At 40.0% G+C, this 21677-nt stretch overlaps 1 long non-coding RNA gene across 2 annotated transcripts in view; it reads left to right on the top strand.

Annotated features, from left to right (window-relative positions):
- The first annotated feature begins 2593 nt into the window (after positions 1–2593).
- LOC115899986 overlaps positions 2594–21677 on the top strand; it is a 108303-nt gene continuing 89219 nt past the window's right edge. For both annotated transcript variants that reach the window (XR_004059632.1, XR_004059631.1), the window contains exons 1-2: positions 2594–2705; positions 4585–4680. This is a non-coding gene — a long non-coding RNA (uncharacterized LOC115899986). The remainder of the gene's footprint in view (positions 2706–4584; positions 4681–21677) is intronic.

Raw genomic sequence — 21677 nt, 5'->3', positions numbered from 1 at the left:
GATGGGCTAAGCCTCTATATATAATGCAGGCAAACATCTTTAATAAAAAGGCATTTCTATGGAAACAGAATAAAAACAAAGGTTAATGTTTGGAGTAGTCTATAAACTAAGTTTTCTATAAACTAGTTTTTCTAGTTTATAGACTACCCTGGAGTCTGTGAAGCATATTCAGATTATAGTGGCAATCTGATAGATATTCCCTGGATTATAGTTTGAATCAGGTGTTCAAGTGAACTTTCGGAATAGTTCATACACCGAAAGGCATGAAGGCTATTTATATATAAGTTGCCGTAGTGATTTCTCCTGAAGTTTGTATCAGGTTGTCTAGCTTCAGTTTGCAGGGCTTCAAGAAAAGAAGATTTAATTTCCAGTGATTTCAAATCAGTAAAAGGGGAGGAAATTTTGAAAACATTAGTTTGGAGACTTGTAGCAAGGAAGAAATTTAGAATTTAGTCCAAATTGTAGGCAAATAAAATAAAAACTTTAAAACAATGGACAAGGCTAGAACCTAATTAGAGGTGTATTATGACAGAGCAGGAGCATCGCCATCTTGGACAAGCCCCTCATTCTAAAATTCACCTTAATAAAAAACCGCCTAAATCCAAAGGGCATCAACCTAATGGCTAAGGTCAGCATGACCATAAACCACAAATAACATCTCCAACCAGAAACATTCCAAAGTCCTCCTCGACCAGAGACATGCTAGCCCAGAGATAAACCCCCCTCCGGCCTGAAGATGCTAGCGCTGAGATAACCCTGCTCCAGGCTGGAAAGATGTCTTTCCTAAGATGACCTCCCCTTCTCCCAGAAAGATTCCACCATAAACTTTGCAACACATATAAACATTCATAAGCCCCCTCACCCTAAAACAAATATATACTCTTAGTCTGTAAGAGAAAGGGCTCCTGACCGAAATGGTCCGGGGGCACGTCTCAGGTTTGATCTAAAGTAAACCTGTCTTTAACTGCCAGCTGTGTTTCATGTTTCTTTCCTCTTTAACTCTTACATACTATAGTTTTTTTTTCTTTTTTTTTTTCAGAGACAGGGTCTTACTCTATTGCCCAGGCTGGAGTGCAATGGTGTGATCATGGCTCACTGTAGTCTCAACTTCCTGGGCACAAGGGATTCTGCCACCTCTGCTCCTGAGTAGCTGGAGATGATAGGCACATGCCAGGACACCTGGCTAGTACTTTTTTTATTTTTGTAAAGATGGGGTCTCACTATGTTGCTTAGGCTGGGTCTTGAACTTCTGGCCTCAAGTGATCCTCCCACCTTGACCTCCCAAAATGCTGGGATTACAGGTGTGCGCCACTACACCCAGCTGTAGTTTTCTTTTGAAACATAGTTTTTCTCTCCAGTTCCTCATTTCTACCAAAGGCAAATTACAGTAGGACAAATGTAAGTTTTAGTCTTTTTATGCTTGGCCTGTGCTCCTTTGGGACACACACAGATAATCCAGGATAATCTCTCTTTCTCAGGACCAGCTGAGTACCAGCCTTAATTTTATCTACAGTATTGGTTCTCCTTTGCAATGTAATCTAAATAGTCACAGGTTCCAAGGGTTAGGATGAGAACATCTTTGGCGGCCCAATATTCTGCCTGCCACATGAGGATACTCGTATAATGAGGATAAAAACAGTACCTACTCATAGCATCGTACTGAGGAAAAGTACATTCTAGAGTTCTTACTTATCTTCAAGAATTTAAATATGAGCATTTATTGTTAATAATAACAATCTATATTAGTTTGCTAGGGCTGCCTTAACAAACTACTGCAAAGTGAGTCGCTTAAAACAACAGGAGTGTATTGTCTGTCAGTCCTGGAGGCTAGAAGTCTGAGATCAAGGTGTCATCAGGGTGGTTCCTTCTGAGGGCTCTGAGGGAAGAATCTATTCCGTGCCTCTACCCTAGCTTCTGGCAGTTTATTGGCAATCTTTGTGTTCCTTGGTTTGTAGATGCATCACTTGATTTCTGCCTTCATGTTCACATGGTGTTTTCCCTGTGTGCATGTCTGTGTCCAGTTGTCCTCTTTTCATAAGGACACCAGACACATTAGATTAGGAGCTCATTCTACTTCAGGGTGACCTCATCTTAATTAGTTACATCTGCAATAATCCTCTTCCCAAATAAGGTCACATTCTGAGGTGCTGGGGGCCAGGACTTTAACATATGAACTTTTGGGATATTTGGCTTAACCCATAACACAATCCAAAGGATAGGACTAGGACCATAGGATGGAAGGCTTAGGTAGAGCATCACCATTTTCAGCTAATTTTTAAATTTTTAGGTAGAGATGTCTGTCTCTCTCCTGCCATCATGTGAAAAAGGTGCTTGCTTCCCAACTTCGCCTTCCACCATAATTGTTAGACAGCCAGGTGGGAGAGAGGCCCTGGAGAAACTCCAACCACCTGGCCCACTGAGGTGGCGTTCACACCCTTTGCAGCAGGGAGGAGCCTGGCCCCTCCTCTTCCTGTGTGGAACCTGGGATTCAAATGGCTTGGCAGGAAGCGCTCTAGCAGAAGTCAGAGTCCCTGTTTCCCTATTTTTTTGACTTTTCACCCAGTAAAACCCTGCTTTACTTCCCTTTAAGTCGTCTGTGAGCCTAAATTTTTGTGGCTGTGGGACGGACAAGAACCCCATCTTTAGCTGAAATAAGGAAAAATCCTGCAACATTTTTGGCACACACCGTGGGGGCTCCAGAAGTGGTGAGTGAAATGTGAACTCAAAACCTCTCACTGTTGCTTCTGAGCCTTTTCATCCTCGAACTTCTGAAGGTGGGGGAAACCATGTCGCCACCCCACCCCTCCCCACCTCTTCACTCCTGGGCCTTTTCATGGCCTTTTCCTTCCTTTTTTGGGACCAACTGGGGGGAGCAGATCCCTTCTGCTCTCCCTTTACCTCCAGGGGCTGAGACGTATGGACCAAGGGTCCGGCACAGCTGGTTGGCAGTCCCCACCACACAGAACTGCTGGAGCCTTCCCCTTTCCCAGCCAAGGGGTTTTACTCCATCTGACAGTAATTAAGGTTTTCTCCTGGTGGAGGAACCACTTGTCTAAGAATAAGAGATTCTTCTCCAGGCATTTTTAAACTGTTTCTTTTCTTTCCCCTTCTCTACCCTGTCAACAGTTAACCTTTAACGTTTTTCCCCCCATTTACTAGGCCAGGCCCCCAAACTATCACTGTTTATATTTTCTGTAAACCTTTAATTGTGAAAAAGGATTTGTGGGGCTAGCCTTGGGCTGTGGCCAATCTGGTGTGTTTTGCATGTCTATATGGTTCGTGCTGCAAGCCTCCACCTTGCTTTACATCCTGGGGGGCATGGCCAGTAACAGCTTGGCAAGGCTTTGTTTAGCAGCCCTGCCTTAGGGGATGAGCCCTCTCTGGTTCCTTATCTGCATGTTTTCTTTTTTCTTTATTGAGATGGAGTTTTGCTCTTATTGCCCAGTCTGGAGTGCAATGGCTCCATCGGCTCACCACAACCTCCACCTCCTGGGTTCAAGCGATTCTCCTGCCTCAGCCTCCCAAGTAGCTGGGATTACAGGAATGCACCACCAGGCCCGGCTAATTTTGTATTTTTAATAGAGATGGGATTTCTCCATGTTGGTCTGGCTGGTCACGAAATCCCAGCCTCAGCTGATCCGCCCGCCTCGGCCTCCCAAAGTGCTGGGATTACAGGTGTGAGCCACCGTGCCCCGCCAATCTGCATGTGTTCTTAACCCTGTCTCTTAAAGGACCCTACCTAGCGACTGGGCTTTCTCTTGTCTGTGTGTGTTGCGTGTAATGTCTAAAAAGAGCTCTGATTAATTTGGCCTGAAGACAAGCGCTTCCCTTTTTAAAGGGAAGTTAAAAGCTGTGGAGCCTTTCAGTTCATGTAACTTTAATCTTTGAGAAATGAAAACAACCCTAAAGACTGTTGGTAAAATGCAGGTCACATGCAAGGTTTGCTAAGAGTTTTGAGGTTATGAACTGCTTTTTGGGTTTTGAGAACTATTTGACTTGGCGGTTTCACAATGGGTAAGGCCTGGAGACACAGGGACCTAACCATACCCTTAATGAAGAAGGCAAACCTTGGCTACACTTAGCAAACAATTAATACAACTTACCAATTTTTACCTTAAAATTAAAAATTGCTAGAAGTTAATTGAAACTACTAGAAATAGATTTATATGCAAGATGTGTAACAAAAGTAAAATGCATTTTTTTTTTTTTGTAAAAGGTTATGAGAAGGCATGGAAATGTGAACTTTTGCCTAGGGTTAAAGGATTGCTTTGAGTTAAATTAGGAAAAAGCTGAAGGTTCAAATAATTAGTGGAAGAATTGTGGAAATTAATCTTGCAGAAGAGGTTCTCTGTGTGAACATATAGACTAAATTCAAAAAGGGGTTTTATAAGGTTTTTCTGTAAATTGAGCATTGAAATAAAAGCATAACATGGTTTTCCTAAGGTGCTAATCTGCTCTTTGGCAAAATTTGTAAAGCGTTATAAAAGGTTTTTTGCTTCCTTAAAATTTCTGTGTCATTTTGGCAAAATAAATAGTTTATGGTAATCTGGAACTCTATTTAAGTGCTTTAAATATATTTCACAGGCTTCCCCAAATCAAACTTCAGTTTCAAAATTGTCTTCCCTGGCACCTGGCTTTTTGAATACTTCAGAGGTCCCCTGAAGTGTCCAGAAAAGAGAGGTAAACAGAACTATTTGACATGTTTAGGTACGTGGGATTGCCAAAATGATGTTCAATCTGCTTTAGGTTATATCTTGGTAAATAATGCTAATATATGTTCTAAAATTGTATGGGACTTTTAAAATTCTAATGTCTGAGTATATGCTATCAATTATAATTAAGGTTGTTATGTTATTGTACATCACAGAGATAACCAAACTTCTTTGTCATTTGTGTTTCTGACTGTAACTACTCTGGACATTTTGCTATTCACAGACAGTTGTTGTCTTGTTTTAATCATTTTCAAAAGACAGCTTATAATATGCTGTAGGACTTTGGCAGGTGCTCTCAAATACAGGCTTCTGATAACTTTGTATATTGTGACACTGGAATACAGGAAAATGTACAGGACTTATGAAGAGCTGAAATGCTCACAAATGTCAAGCAAAACAAGAGTTAACTAAATGGACTGAACTCAGGAACCTGAAACAACCTTTTTGCTTTGCTTGGAATATTGTTAACCCATGTTTTGCAGAGTCAAGGAAACTTGAACTATTTAAAACCTTTAATAATTGTATAAGGTATACTCCTATGAACACAATTTGAAGCATGTTTGTCTTCCTCTAGAATTTGGAAACTATCTGTGAGTATTCTTATGGCAATATAGTTATTTGCATCTGTGCAATAAAAATCCATTTTTCTTTTGCAACAGTATACAATTAGAGAAAGTAGTTATTTTACCAAGGCTTTGACTGGAAGGGTATACTTCCCTTTAAGGGGTCAAGCTTGACTTGCAGAGCCAGTAAAAGCCCGATGGAAAAACTGGACTCATACCCTTGTCTACACAGTCCCTGTACAGGGTTCCTGACCTGTGCTCAGTAAAGAATGTCACTTTCTAACAGGTCTAGGAGTTCCAAGTTTATCTTGGGACCTTAAGAGGAAAGGATCACTCAACTCACAGGTGTTTGAGAATACAAACTCATGGTTGGGCTCAACTTTAAAAGGTCTTATGTGAGATTTTTTGTGGAATAAACTTCCATCAAAGCCAATCCAAAAGGCTTATGTAGAAATAGTTATTCTTGCTGCACTTTATGCAAATAATCAGGCCAAGTATAAGACTAAAGTATTTTGCAAACCACTCAGTGCTATTATAATTTTTTTATAACAAACATGAGGACTGGAGAGGGAGAAATCATATTTCAAAACTTATCACATATTTATCACTAAATTCTAAACTCTCTAGTTGTTTTAAAGTTTTCACCTACATTTTAGATTAACCCTATGTGTTCCTGTGAACCAATTAGCAATCTCTGGTTGCTGCTCAGAAAGAACAAAAGGGATGGGTAATGTAAAAATCTGGATCAGTATTCTAGTTCTGAGCAATTATCCTGCAAATCCTGCAAGTCAGTGGGAATAAACAGGATGCCCATCTCTCAGAGGTTCCATTTTGGGAAAGTAAAACCGAGGGAACTAACGAAAGTCAAGCATCATGTACCCAAATTCTAGCAAACATAACTATAGCTACAAGGTAACTATCTGAGTGTGTCATAAGACATCCTTTCCTCTCCCTTGTTTCACGGCTTCACCTTAGCATTTGGCTTATGATAAGGAGTCCATGCAACCCCCCTGAGATACATTTTTGTCCCAGACTCAATTCTAAGCTTCAGGTCAAAGCCCTAGAAAGAAAACTGGATCTAAGGGATCCAGAGGCAGACAGCAACAGAGGTTAAAAGGCACAGCGCAAGTAAGCGTGGCTGATTCCTGCTGACTAAGCCAACCCCAAGTTTCCTGTTGCATAGATAAAGGCCACATTAGTATCCATGGCATAAATGAGGTCTAGGGAACTCCAGGGCTACTGACAGTAGGTGGGAAAGAGACATAAGTGAGAGTGGATAATTCCTATTCTCTAGCCCCCACCCTGCTTCATGGGTGTAAGCCACTTTGGCACTCATGGTGGTGTCTGCCAAGGTCGCCGGGACTTGAGGATGCAAGGATGGAAGACAGAAAGAGGGTGCTTTTCCCTGTCTCTCTTACTTATTCTGGATATCTGCTAGGTAGAGAAGAGAACCAGGTATGCCTGCTCCCCTCTTTCTAGGTGGGTAGCCATTCTCCTTCAGTCTGTACCCCTTTCAAATGCATCCTGAACCCTTGAGACTTCTTTAAAAAATGCCTTCCTTTTCCTTTCTTCCTCTCGGTTCTCTCTTCGCTGATGAGAAATTGTGTCTCTGTACTATGGGACGCTTCCCTCAGATGCATCCTCCAAACTGAAAAGAGTTAATTTCCCAAACCTTAAACTGGTTGGCTTAGGACTGAGCTTAGGGGAAAGGAACCCAGAAGCCCAACATGCTGGCAAAAGGGTAAATTTTTTTTCATGTCAGGCTTTTGGCCTCCCTTTCCCTGTGCAAACTGGTAAGAGGCCCCAGAATTTTTGAGCCATCCTTACCCCTCCCCTTGTGTTGATAGATGTTTTTAATAACTCAGTTTGTCTGTTCTTGCCTTCAGGCCATCAAACTCCAAATGGTCATGCAGCCGGAGCCTCCAACAATAACCGCTTTTGCCAGGAACCCTTGGATAGGCCTCTGAGGGAACTCTGACTGCCGTTCCCCCAAAACATTGCCCCTGTCAGCAGGAAGCAGTTCAGATTGGTCTTCGCCCTTATACTTAATCTATTGGCAGTTAGATGTACTTCTTATAGAAGGGGTAATGAGACAGTCAGGTGGGAGGGAGTCTCTGGAGAAACTCTAACCAGCTTACCCACTGAGGTGGAGCCTCAGGAAGCTCACGCTGTTTGCAGCGAGGAGGAGCCTGGCCCCTCCTCTTCCTGTGTGGAACCTGGGATTGGAAAGGTGGGTGGAAAGCGCTCTAGCAGAGGGACTCTGGCCTTGCAAGGGTCCCTGTTTCCTCCCTTTTCTTCCTCTTTTCACCCAATAAAACCCTGCTTTACTCACCCTTTAAACCATCCGCGAGCCTAAATTTTTGTGGCTGTGGGATGGACAAGAACCTCATCTTTGGCTGAACTAAGGAAAAGTCCTGCAACAATTGTTAGCATCTTGAGGCTTCCCAGTCATGGTTTCTGTTAAGCCTGTGGAACTCTGAGTCAATTAAACCTCTTTTCTTCATAAACTACCCAGTCTCAGGTAGTTCTTTATAGTAATGTGAAAACGAATTAATACGAGATCCTTATAGATTCCAGATATTAAATCTTTGTAGGATACATAGTTTGCAAATATTTTCTCCTATTCTATAGGTTGTCTGTTTACTCTGTTGATAGTTTCTTTTGCTATGCAGAAGCTCTGTAGTTTAATAAGATCCCACTTGTCAGTTTTTGTAGCAGTTGCTTTTGAGGACTCAGTCAGAAATTCTTTCCCAAGGCCAATGTACAGAATGGTATTTCCTAGGTTTTCTTCCAGGATTCTTATAGTTTGAGGTCTTACATTTAAATCTTTAATTCATCTTGAGTTAATTTATATATATGGTGAAAGGTATGAATCCAGTTTCGTTCTTCCGTGTATAGTTAGCTATCCCAGTGCCATTTATTAAATAGTGAGTCCTTTCTCCATTGTTTGTTTTTGTTGACTTTGTCAAAGATCAGATGGCTGTAGGTATGCAGCTTTATTTCTGGGTTCTCTGTTCTGTTCCATTGATCTATCTGTTTTTGTACCAGTACTCTGCTGTTTTGGTTACTGTACTCTTATAGTTTGAAATTGGGTATTGTGATGCCTGTGATTTTGTTCTTTTTGCTTAGGATTGCTTTGGCAATTTGGGCTCTTGTTTTTGGTTCCACATGAAATTTAGAATAGTTTTTTTTCCTCATTCTGTGAAAAATAATGTTGGTAATTTGAAAGGAATTATGTTGAATCCAAAGATAACTTTGGCCAGTAGAGACACTTTAGTGATACTAACTTTTCCAGTCCATGAGCATGGTGTTTCCATTTGTTTGTGTCATCTGTGATTTCTTCCAGCAGTGTTTTGTCATTTTCTTTGTAGAGATCTTTCACCTCCTTGGTTAGATGTATTCCTAGATAATTTTTTTGGTGGCTATTGTAAATGGGATTGCATTCTTGATTTGGCTCTCAGCTTGAACGTTATTGGTGTATAGAAATGCTAGTGATTTTTGTACGTTGATTTTGTAGCCTGAAATGTTACTAATTTTTCAGTTCCAGGAGGCCTTTGGTGATGTTTATTGGGTTTTCTAGGTATAGAATTATACAGTCTGAAGAGAGATAGTTCAACTTCCTCTCTTCCTTTTTGTATGCCTTTTATTTCTTTCTCTTGCCTGTTTGCTTAGCCTGGGACTTCCGGTACTATGTTGAATAGGAGTGGCAAGAATGGACATCCTTGTCTTGTTCCAGTTCCCAAGGGGAATGCTTCCTGATTCTTCTTTTTCAGTATGATGTTTGCTATGGGTTTGTCATAGATGTCTCTTATTATTTTGAGGCGTGCTCCTTCAACTCCTAGTTTGTTAAGGATTTTTAACATAAAGGGATGTGGGATTTTATTGAAGGAATTTTCTGCATCTATTGAGATGATCATATGACTTTTGTTTTTAATTCTGTTTATGTGGTGAATCACATTTATTGATTTGCATGTGTTGAACCAACCTTGCATCCCAGGAATGAAGCCTACTTGATCATGGTGGATAAACTTTTTGATGTGCTGCAGGATTTGATTTCTAGTATTTTGTTAAGGAGTTTTGCATCTATGTTCATAAGAGATATTGGCCCAGAGTTTCCTTTTTTCATTGTGTCTCTGCCAGGTTTTGGTATCTGAGTGATGCTGGCTTCATAAAATGAGTTAGGAGTCCTTCTTCCTCAATTTTTTGGAATAGTTGCGGTAGGATTGGTGCCAGCTCTTCTTTGCATGTCTGGTAGAATTTTGTTGTGAATCCATCTGGTCTAGGACCTTTTTAGCTGGTAGGGTTTTTTAAATTACTGATTCAATTTCATAACTCAATATTGGTCTGTTCAGGGTTTCAATTTTTTACTGATTTAATCTTGTGAGGTTTTGTGTTTCCCAGAATTTATCCATTTTCTAATTTGGGTGCAGAGAGGTGTTCATAATATTCTCTGAGGATCTTTTGTGTTTCTGTGGTATTGGTTGTAATGTCATCTTTGTAATTTCTGATTATGCTTATTTGGATCTTCTCCCTTTTTCTTTGTTTAGCTAGTGGTCTATCACTCTTGTTTATCCTTTTGAAAAACCAATTTTGGTTTTGTTGATTATTTTATGGATTTGGGGGTCTCAGTTTTATTCAGTTCTCCTCTGATTTTAGTTAGTTATTTTATTCTACTAGCTTTGGGGTTAGTGATATGGTTTGGCTCTGTGTCCCCATCCAAATCTCATGTCCAACTAATTCTCACTGTTGGGGGAGGGAACTGGTGGAAGGTGATTGGATCATGGGGGCAGATTTCCTCATAGCTGTTCTTGTGACCATGAGTGTGTTCTCATGTGATCCGATTGTTTAAAAGTGTGTAGCACTTCCCCTTTCACTCTCCCTGTCTTGCCACCATGTGAAGATGTGTTTGCTTTTCCTTCGCCCTTCTGCCATGATTGTAAGTTTCCTGAGGGCTCCCTAAGCCATTTCTCCTGTATGGCCTGTGGAACTGTGAGTCAATTAAGCCTCTTTTCTTTATAAATTACCCAGTCTCAGGTAGTTCTTAGCAGTGTGAGAACAGACTAATACAGTTAGTTTGTTCTTGTTTTTCTGTTTCTTCTAGATGTGATGTTAGATCATTAGTGATATGGTTTGGTTGTGTCCCTACCCAAACCTCATCTTGAATTCCCACATGTTGTGAAAGGGACCTGGTGGGAGGTAATTGAATCATGGGGCCTGGTCTTTCCCATGCTGATCTCATGATAGTGAATACGTCTCACAAGAGCTGATGGTTTCAAAAATGGGAGTTTCCCTACACAAGCTCTCTGTCTGCCACCATTCATGTAAGATGTGACGTGCTCCTCCTTGCCTTCCACCATGATTGTGGGGTCTCCACACCTAGGTGGAGCTGTAAGCCCAATAAAACCTCTTTCTTTTGTAAATTGCCCAGTCTTGGGTATGTCTTTATCAGCAGCGTGATAACAGACTAATAGTTTGGGATCTTTGTAACTTTTTGAGGTGGGCATTCATTGCATAAACTTTCCTCTTACTACTGTTTTTCCTACATCCCAGATTGATTGCTTTTAATAAGTGTGAACTTTTTTTCCCCGATACATGGTTATCTATTTAATAAGATTAAATCTTTATCAAATAAGTTCATGAAATAACTTTAAATATTTTGGTTCATTATTTTTAATAACACCAGGGTATATTATAAATCTACTGATTTAGAAACTGTGAATGGGGCCCAACCATTTTTGTTTTAATGGTAAGCCCTCCAGGTAATTCTGATGTACATTAAGGTTTTAGAACTACTAGTATAGAATCTGAGCACACTTGCTCTGAAGGCAGATTGCCTAGATCTGAATTCTGGCTTTGCCATTTATTGCCAGTGACCTCTGTAAGTCTTAGTTTCATGTCTCATAGGGTTTTTGTAGGGATTAGTCCGTTAAAATGTATATAAAGGCAATGAGTGATGTTGGATACTTTGTTGAAATATTTCCATTAGTATTATATATTATTGTATTATTATAACTATTATATATGGAATCAATCCAAATTTGTTTCAGTGGTGCCTTGAAAACCCTGTTCTCAAGCACCTCACAGTCTAGCAGGAAAAACAGAACAAATAATTGCAATGTAATGTGCCATGGGCATGAGAAATGTCCGGTAGGTACAGACATAATACCAGGGAGAGGGAAGTTTATGGAGATAAGTTAGGGAACAGGTCAGCAGCAGGTCTCAGAGGCAAAGAGAGGGTCCTGTCTTTTTTTAAATTAAATTAAAAATTTTTTTTTTAGTCTTCTGGTATGGTGGAAAATACATTTCAAAGTAAAAAAGGCATCTAATCAGGGTTACAAAAACTGTGCAATTTACAAAATAAAGGATTTATTTTGTAAAATTTCTTTATAATGCGTTATCAGTAGATTGATTTAATTATGCAACTGAGTTTAAAGTTATGTAGAGCATGTCTTCATTTCCCATTACTGTCTGCATCTTTGTGACTCTACATTTAACTTTATTTGTAGATAAGTTGAAGAGCTATATTCACAGCCCTTTGTGAGGGTGAGGCCTGGGCTAATAACCTTGCCTTTTCCCACTGTGACCTGTCACCCCCAGGATGGGTCCTCGGTGTTAGAGTAGAGATGAAACCATTTTAGGGGAGGAAATGGAATATACAGGTGCAAAAATATAAAAAACAGCAATGTACATTCTGGAGATCATAAGTGATTTAAGTCAATGAAGCATAAATTGCAAGGAAAAGTGTGGTTACTGCTAAAGCTGGGGAGAAAAGTACAGGCCAAGTCATGACAGGCCTCATATGCTCATCAAGGAGCCTGGGTTTTGTAAATAATTGGGTGTCACTGGTCAATTTCTGAAGCATCATGGTCAGTTTTATATTTTAGATAAATCATTCTGGTGGCATTGTGGAAGGTGAATGGAAGTGCCAGGGAGAGATACAGAGACCACACACAGGACTTCTGGGTTTAGGGGATATTATGGGACCTGCGCTCAGGCAGGACAATGATATGGAGAAGGGTGGGCTATCTAGAAGATTAATAGAAACAGTGGCACTTAAATGCTTCCTGTTCAGGAGGTGTTAAGTAGGAAGACAACTGGTCCTTGAGACTTGTCCAAAATCACACAGCTTTTGACTGGGTCTAGAATCTACCACTCTACCTTCAATCCTGTGCTTTTCTCCTTGTGCTATACTGCCTATCAGAGTGCTTGCACAGCCTTGAGTGCTGGGACCCTGAGAAGCTGCTCACAGAAGACCAGTCCAGGGAAATACCAGTGGAGCTGGGAAGGCTTCCTAGTACGTTGCCAGTGATTCCCTTGTTGAGTTCTCCTCATTACTCCATTTGGATGTGCCATGTATCTTTTGCTGGACCTCTGACTCATGTATCAATGTTCTCTTAAATGGAAGTGAGGAGTGAGCATTTCATCCCACCTTCCTTGCTCATGGCTGGGTTTGAGGGATAGAGTGGCAATGGCACCTTTGAGACCCTGGGCTTCCCATCCTTTTTCTTGCTCTTCATGGCTTGGGTAATGCTTAATTTTTTGTCTTGCATATTCTGAACAATGTTGTAGAAACCTGTTTCTGTCTCCTCTCCTTTTCTCCAATGGCTCAGCAGTCATTTGGGCTTGACTTTTATACACTCAAGTTATTAGAATCTCTTGAGTTGGGAGCTAAATGTTAGGGCCCATTTCTTCCACCTTATTTGTGGAGTGTTTCTTTTCTTTATGTCTCCCATTCTGAGATAACATGCTAGTTCTACATGGGATAATCACTGCCCCTTTGCTCTAATAATTTATTATCATTCTGAGAATTGTCTAGCAGCATATTCCTGGGCCCCACAGGGAACATGATGAGATTGAATTTAGAGTAGGTGACTCTGCTATCATATTTAGTCTAAAATGCTGAGAGGGATGTCAACATCAGGGCTAATGGACACATGAGCTTTTTCTTAGCCAGAGTTGGATAGAATGGAAGGAAGTGATTTGCAGCAATATGAATCTGAAAAACTAAATTGAAAGCTGGAAGCCTAAAATTAAATTGAATTTACACTGTAGCACTTAAGCACTTAATGTGTCTTTTCTCTACCCCATGAAGCACAAGGAAGTGGTTAAGAACATAGGTTCTAGAATTATATTGTCCATATTCCAAGTAAGCCTCTGGCATTTGGTAGCTATGTGATACAGAAAAAAGAAAACGGCCCAGAGCACTCTGAAATATGTGAGGTATGCAAAATTTATCAGGCATAGAGAGACATGAGTATGAGACTTCAGTCATGCACCCAGCACCCATGCCCAGGGGCAATTGTTTAAAGACATTTTGTTCTTCTTTTCTTCCCTGTAGTTTCCTGACTAGCAAACTCATCCATTATTTTCATGTTCCTGAGATTTTTGATACAAAGGAGAACGTATAGCCTATCAATAGCTTGTTACTTTAATGTACATTTATGACCAAAATGCCAGGGGTTTGATCTAAACCAAACCTGCTGCTCACTGCACAGAATGCCAATCACTGAGATGAGTATTGCCAGGGAAGAAGGCTTTAATTGTGTGCTATAGCTGCAGAGAAAGAGAGAAAATCTCAAATCCATCTTCCTGACTGATTAAAATTGGGGAGTTTATATAGTGCGGAAGGCAGGCAAACAGGAATTAGGGAGGGGTAAGGAAATATTCATGATGGATGAGGTATCTGGCATCTCATTGTTTGGATGTGATATGATGAATTTCAGTTCCTTGCTTGAGGTTCAGTTTCCTGAAAAAGAAACTCATGTGGGACAAATATAAGTTTCAAGTTTTAAGACCAGGGAGGGTCAATTTTTGTGTTTTTTTAAAAAAACAACATAAATATTTATTTTGTGAGAAAAATGTGCCAGTTTCAAATTCCTGGTAAACAACTTAGAAACTGCCTCTTTTTCTCCTTCAAAAACCCACTTGTAACTGCTGTAAAATCAGAGCATATATTAAGGGCAAGCTTGAATCTATCCTCCCGGATTACAGTTCTTGAACTTGGCTCAAGGAAACTCTCAACTTATATTAATTTTGCCTCAGCATTTTGCTTTCTGTCAGCATTATTTGGAGGAAATTGACAGGACTCACAGTGACCTCCTCCTTACCACCTGGTGTTCCCTCTCAGACTCAGCACTCAGTATCAGCATGAACTTAATGTGTTCCTCTAACTCCAGAGGTTTGACTGGATGCAAAAAGATGAGTGCTCCTAAATCCAGACCTTCCTTTTATATTTAGTTGAGGTCTAGATTTTATTTAGGTGGGTTTTCAAACCATCTCTTTCCTTTAGGAGTGAAGGCTTCAGTCTCTATCTTTGGACAGGAGATTCAAGTAAAGATCTCTGCAGAGAATTGCCTTCTCTGCCTCTGCCTCAGAACAAGAGGTTTGGGGTCACAATTAGACAAGGAGGTCTGCAGAGGACTTCTACTTTCTCTGCCTCTGACTTATAAAAGATTTGGGTTATAGTATAGGCAGTCTGGCACCAGTAATTTCACTTCTTTTGGTCTAAAATTACAAAGCATGCTTTTAAAATTGCAGCTGCTTTATATTGTTTGTAATTCAGACTTTATATTTTCATTTTTGACCAATTTCTGCTAGTTTCAGACCAAAAGGTGCATGAGGGTGGGTTCTGTTGCCATTAAGAGAAAAGGCAATTGTTCCCTCTGACCCATTTGGGTGCTGCAGGTGACTAGAGACTTTGCAGAGGTGTTGGGACATTGCCCAGGATGTGAAAGTGGCCTCATAAGGCATTCCTCAGCAGGAGAACGTTTTAGGGACTCTTGCTCAATCTAAAGGGTATAAATAAGGAACTGGTCACTTCTACACCTTGAGCATCCTACTAACACCTGGCAGTTAGAGGTGGTCCGAGACACACAAGAGAGAGACTTATGACAATTGGGTGACACCTTGTGTAGTGACACTCATAAGCAGCATTCTTTGACCCAAAACATATTTCTGCCCTTGGTCACTTTTCAAAAGTTCCTAAATAATGGGAAATCAAGCTTCAAAAATCTGAACACTTTTTAAAATGACAGTCTTCTTTAGAAACATCAGCTGGTTTTATGTACAAAACTTAAGGGTGTCCTCTTGTAAATGTCTAGGAAAATGAACCCACATAACCCGGGATAGTCGTAAGTAGCAGTGGTTAAATGGATGTTCTTTTTTTTTTTTTTTTTTTTTGAGACAGAGTCTTGCTCTGTCACCCAGGCTGGAGTGCAGTGGCACAATCTCGGCTCACTGCAAGCTCCGCTTCCCGGGTTTACGCCATTCTCCTGCCTCAGCCTCCAGAGTAGCTGGGACTACAGGCACCCACCTCCGTACCTGGCTGATTTTTTGTATTTTTAATAGAGACGGGGTTTCACCGTGGTCTTGATCTCCTGACCTTGTGATCCACCCACCTCGGCCTCCCAAAGTGCTGGGATTACAGGCATGAGCCACCGCGCCCAGCCATGGGTGTTCTTTTGAAATGGCTAAAGTGTTTCATTTGTGCACATAAATGGAAAACTTGGTCTTAGAACCAGACAAATTAAATAGAAGATCTATTTTCTGTTTGTCTTGGCTGAAGTCTGATAAAAAGAGATTTGAAAAGCTTTTTTTTTAAAAAAAGAGCTCTATGGTCAGAAATCACCTTAATCAAAAGCTGATATTCATGCTATAATGAAAAAAAAAGAAGGCTTTTTGCTTTTTCTCTTTTAGGTTTTGTTTCTGGGAATGCTTTTCAGCCAACTGAAGCCTCTTTTTAAATATTTTTGGTCCCTTTATTTGCTTCCTTTCCTGTTGGTATGATTTTGCTTAGAAAAATGTGAAACTTTACTAGACTTTGAGAAAGCTTAAAATTGCCCCAAATTGGTTCCTCTAAAACTTGATCTTCCATTTCTTTTTCGTTTTGTTTGTTTGTTTTGTTTTTGTTTTTTTTTCATAGTCTTGCTCTGTCATGAGACTGAAGTGCAGTGGCACAATCTCGGCTCACTGCAACCTCTGCCTCCCAGGTTTAAGCGATTCTCCTGCCTTATCCTCCCAAGTAGTTGGGACTACAGGTGCACACTGCCATGCCCAGCTAATTTTTGTATTTTTGGTAGAGAAGGGGTTTCACCATGTTGGCCAGGATGATCTCGATCTCTTGACCTCGTGATCCGCCTGCCTCGGCCTCCCAAAGATCTTCCATTTCTTTCCACTTGGCTTCTCCTTTTCCTTGCCGTCTTCAGTACTACATAGGAGTACTTGGGGTTCTAGGAGCCCCAAGACCTCTTGAGAAACACACACAATAAACACCATAACCCCTTTTGGAGGGGTCTTCTGTCTCCCTCAAGGAGGCTCGAGTCATGGGCAATTCTGTTAAAGTGAGGGCATTAGAAAAAAAAAGTCATGGGCAGGCTTCTCTCAGATCTACAGTCCTGCTCTCTTTTGTATTGATTGCCTAATCTCTTTGGCTTTTGTGTTTCCAGGGTTTGCTTTGTACTTTGAGAAGGAGCTTGACCTTTGAGTGCAATGGCTGGCAAGTCACTAGTGAGATTTACAGTTTTGAAAGTGGCCTGTCACAGTAGGTAGCTACTCATACATGAGCAAGGCAGGAGAAGGATTCCCACCACCAGGAATGTCAGGTGACTATCAGGTGGTGGTCAGGAAGTTGCTAACTGTCTCTCTAAAATAATAATTGGTCATAGCCAACACCAGGGAAAGGCAGTCTCCCAATAGATAGAAAATGCCTGAAACTGGTGATCAGCAGCTTCCTGATAAAATCTCAGTAGTAGGGCAAGTAGGCTGAAGCATGTGCATTAAGAGGCAAAATGGCATAATTTAACTGGTATGTGACCTCTCAGGGACATCTGAGCAGTAAGAGAAGAATACTTCAAGTGAGCATGCATATAATTCCAGTAAACACACTGCTTATGCTCCCCTCCCAAGTGCTAGCAGGCCACTGTGCATGTGGGCAGCCACTCCAAGAGAAGAATCAGGGTAGAAGGTAATGCAAGACCCTAGAAGTAGGCCAACAAATAAAACCCCATGTCAAAAGATCAAACAGCACACTTGGTCTCTCAAGTCACCCACCTGGCCCTCTTCCAACTATACTTCCTTTCTTTCCTGCTCGAAAGCTTATTAATAAACTTTAACTCCTGCTCTAAAACTTGCCTCAGTTTCATCTTCTGCATTATGCCCCTCAGTCAAATTCTTCTGAGGAGGCAAGAATTGAGGTTGTTGCAGACGCATATGGCTTTGCTGCTGCTAACAGGCCAACTGTGGTTGCAATGGGTGGTTATTACTGCAGAAGGCTATTTATTTGTACTTTTAGATAAGAAAAGTAGTTTGAACAATTCGAGGCTGTGGAAACATTTGCCAAAAAGAGATAAGACTCTTAAAGGGGTTGAGCTAATTACAGAGTGGACTGGCTGGTATTGGATTTCTCACCAGCCTTGGGGGAATACCGTTGTAGTGAGGAGCTCTGGAGAAGTGTTGCGTGGGCAATTCCCATGGCATTTCCCTATTTTGGGGACCCAGAATTCAATGTAAATGTGAGATCCTTAATTTTTAAAGATCTAGATGCTCTGCCTTCCAGTTGTGTCTGCTTTTCATATATTTAGATATTAAGCTCTAAAAATTGCAAATGCTTATTTTGCACTGTTCATTAAATGGCTCCACCCTAAAGCCAGTGATCCAATTAAGAAACAAGCTAAGCTGAAAAAACCAACTATCAAACTAAATCAGTCTGCAAAATACAACTTTCTACACTGGGATAGCTGGCAAGCTATATGCAGAAGAATGAAACTGGACCACTACATTTCACCATGTACAAAAATTAACTCAAGATGAATTAAAGATTTAAATGAAATACTCTCAAACTATAAGAATCCTAGAAGAAAACCTAGGAAATACCATTCTGTACGTTGGCCTTGGGAAATAATTTATGACTGAGTCCTCAAAAGCAGTTGCAACGAGAACAAAAATTGACAGGTGGGAGCTAATTAAACTAGAGCTTCTGCATAGCAAAAGGTACTATCAACAGAGTAAACAGACAACCTACAGAATGGGAGAAACTATTTGCAAACTATACATTCTACAAAGATTTAATATCCATAATCTATAAGAAACAAACAATTAAACAAGCAAATAAGTCTATTAAAAAGTGAGCAAGGGACATGAACAGACATTCTCAAAAGATGACATACAAGCGGCCAAGAAATATATGAAAAAATGCTCCACATCACTAATCATCAGAGAAATATAAATCAAAACCACAATGAGATACCATGTCACACCAGTCAGAATGGCTATTACTGAAAAGTCAAAAAAACAGATGTTGGCCACGCTCTGGCAAAAAGAGAACACTTATAAACTGTTGGTGGGAATGTAAAGTAGTTCAGTTCTTATGGAAAGCAGTTTGGAGGTTTCTCAAAGAACTTAAAACAGAACTACCATTTGATTCAGGAATCCCATTAGTGGATATATATCCAAAAGAAAATACATCATTCTGTTACCAGAAAGGGGTCCCAATCCAGACCCCAAAAGAGGGTTCTTGGATCTCGTACAAGAAAGAATTCAGGGTGAGTCCACAGAATAAAGTGAAAGCAAATTTATTAAGAAAGTAAAGGAATAAAAGAATAACTACTTCATAGGCAGAGCAGCCTCGAGAGCTGCTGGTTGCCCATATTTATGGTTAGTTCTTGATGATATGCCACACAAGGGGTGGATTATTCGTTCCTCCCCTTTTTAGACCATATAGGATAACTTCCTGACATTGCCATGGTATTTGTAAGCTCTCATGGTGCTGGAGGGAGTGTAGCAGTGAGAACAACCAGAGGTCACTCTCATAACCTTCTTGGTTTTAGTGAGTTTTGACCAGCTACTTTACTGCAACCTGTTTTTATCAGCGAAGTCTTTATAACCTGTATCTTGAACTGACCTCCTATCTCATTCTGTGACTTACAATGCCTAACCATCTGGGAATGTAGCCCAGTAGATTTTAGCCTCATTTATCTCAGCTCCTGTTCAAGATGGAGTTTCTCTGTTTCCAACGCCTCTGACATTTACCCCCTCTCTTTTATAAGAGAACTGTTAATCCTAAGAGTTGCAGAAGGACAAAGATCCATCACCTATAACTTCTTCATGCTGAATAGGAGTGATGATATTTCTCCAAGAGACCCTAATAGTTAATTGGGGTCTCTTGCATTCAGGGTAGAGAGGAGCTCTGTCAGAAAGCATCAGTATGCTGAGGACCATTTGTAACTCCGGGTACCAACAAAAAGTGGTATCTGAAAGATTAGTATGTATTTAAGAAAACGTTGAGTAAGCTTATCCTGTATTCCTACACAAAGAGTACAATAGCAAGATGTTCCACAACAGCAAAGCAAAATAAGCAAAATTATCCCAAGTAAACAAAATTAGAAGGTGTTCCATGAACTGAGTAACTGTTGGAAACCAAGCTCCCATGGGTTTGCTAGCTGATTCCAATACATGCCCAGAATTAGAATATTGATCCAGATTTTTACATTACCTATCCCTCTTGTTTATTCTGAGCAGCAGCCAGAGATCACTGGTTGGTTCACAGGAATAAGCAGGGTTGGTTTAATTGCAGAAGAAAACTGGAATCTAATCACAAGTATGACACGGTTTTTGAAACAATTTTTTTCTCTCTCTAGTCTCCCATTTTCACTAAAGACAAATCATGGTAAGACCAATTTGCTTTATTATAGTTCGCCTGATCATTTGTATAAAGTGCAACAGGAATACTTTTTTTTTTTTTTTTTGAATTTTCTTTTAAAATTGGCTTTGGTGGGATTGTGTTCCATAAGGAATGTCATATAAGATGTTTTTGAAGCTGATCCCAGCCATGGGTTTGTACCCTCAAATACCTATAAGTTGGGTAAATTTCTTTCCTCTTGAGGCCCCAAGATAACTTGGGGCTCCTGGACCTGTCAGAAAGTGGCATTCTTTACTTACTAAAGGTTAGAAACCCTGCACAGGGACTGTGTAACACAGACAAGGTATGAGGCCAGTTTTCCCAAGGAGCTTTCATTGGCTTTACAAGTCAAATTTGATTCCTTAAATAAAAGTATGCTATTCCAGTCAAAGCATTGATAAAATAACCAGTTTACTCAATTGTGTCCTGTTATGAATGAAAGCATTCTTATTGCACTTGTGCAAATAACTATATGCCATAAGTTAAGAATATGCACAAGTAGTTTCCAAATTTTGGAGAAATCATGTAGAGAGAAACAAACATGCTCCTAATTTTGTTCACAGGAGTATACTTTACTCAATTGTTAAAAGCTGTAAATAGCTCAGAAGAACAGTTTCTTTAACTCTGAAAAATAAAGCAAAGGATCAGCAATGTTATTAAGCAAGGTCAAAAAGATTACTTCAGTCTTCTATTGGTTCAGTCCATGCAGTTAACTCCTGTTTTGCTATTCATGAACATTTCAGATCTCCATGAGAGTCCTGAAAATTTTTCCTCTATTTTAATATGACAGTCTCCAAAGTTGTCAGAAACCTGCATTCAAGAACACCTGTTAAGAGTCCTATAGTTTATTATAAACCACCTTCTAAATAGGACCAAAAAAGACAATTGTCCATGGAAGAGATAACAAAAAATCTTAGGACAGCCCCTATTAAAGCCATAATTGACAAGGAAATTTTGCTTCTGTAGTATACGATAATTTTATATAACTCAGTTATTAATAACATACACTAAGCCATATCAGAATTGCAGGAGTTTCTCACAATTTTGGAACACATACCTATAACACATTTATACAAATACAGCCCAAAGAAAGCCAAATACCATTTCGTATTTGACAATGTTTCCTGTATGATTTTATACTAAATAAGCCAAATTTCATCTTTACATTAGTGTATTATTAGTGTCAAATCCAATTCTTAGTAAAACCTTATAGACAAATTTATCCAATTTTAATATCTGACTGTAAGGTAAGATTTTTATTAACTTTTTATAACCCTTTACAATTTTTGTGGAAGAGATCAGTGCTCTGAGAGAAAACCTGTTGTGCTTTAATTCCAATGTTCAGTATACGGAAAAACTGAATAATACCTCTTTAACTTTAGCCAGTATGTTCACACACAGGTTTTTTTTAACCATTTTTTTTTAACCTTCCACAACTTGTTTAAACCTTCAGCTTTAATTTCACCAAAAAGACACGTTCACTCTTAGGTTTATCACAGCATAGTTCTCAACAGCGAAGATGTGGAATCGATCTAGGTGCCCATCACAGTGGATTGATGTGGAAATGTGCATATTCACCATGGAATACTAGGCAGCCATAAAACAGAATAAAATCACTTTCTGTAGACCCTGTATCAAACAACATCAACAACAACAAACCAGACACTGGGGATTATTAGATGGGGGAGGGAGAGAGGGGAGTCAAGAGTTGAAAAACTAACTTTGGGT

This window comes from Rhinopithecus roxellana, chromosome 10, assembly GCF_007565055.1.
Source record: "Rhinopithecus roxellana isolate Shanxi Qingling chromosome 10, ASM756505v1, whole genome shotgun sequence".
In the NCBI taxonomy this organism is placed as follows: Eukaryota; Metazoa; Chordata; class Mammalia; order Primates; family Cercopithecidae; genus Rhinopithecus; species Rhinopithecus roxellana.
This window is presented reverse-complemented; position numbering and strand designations above follow the sequence as displayed.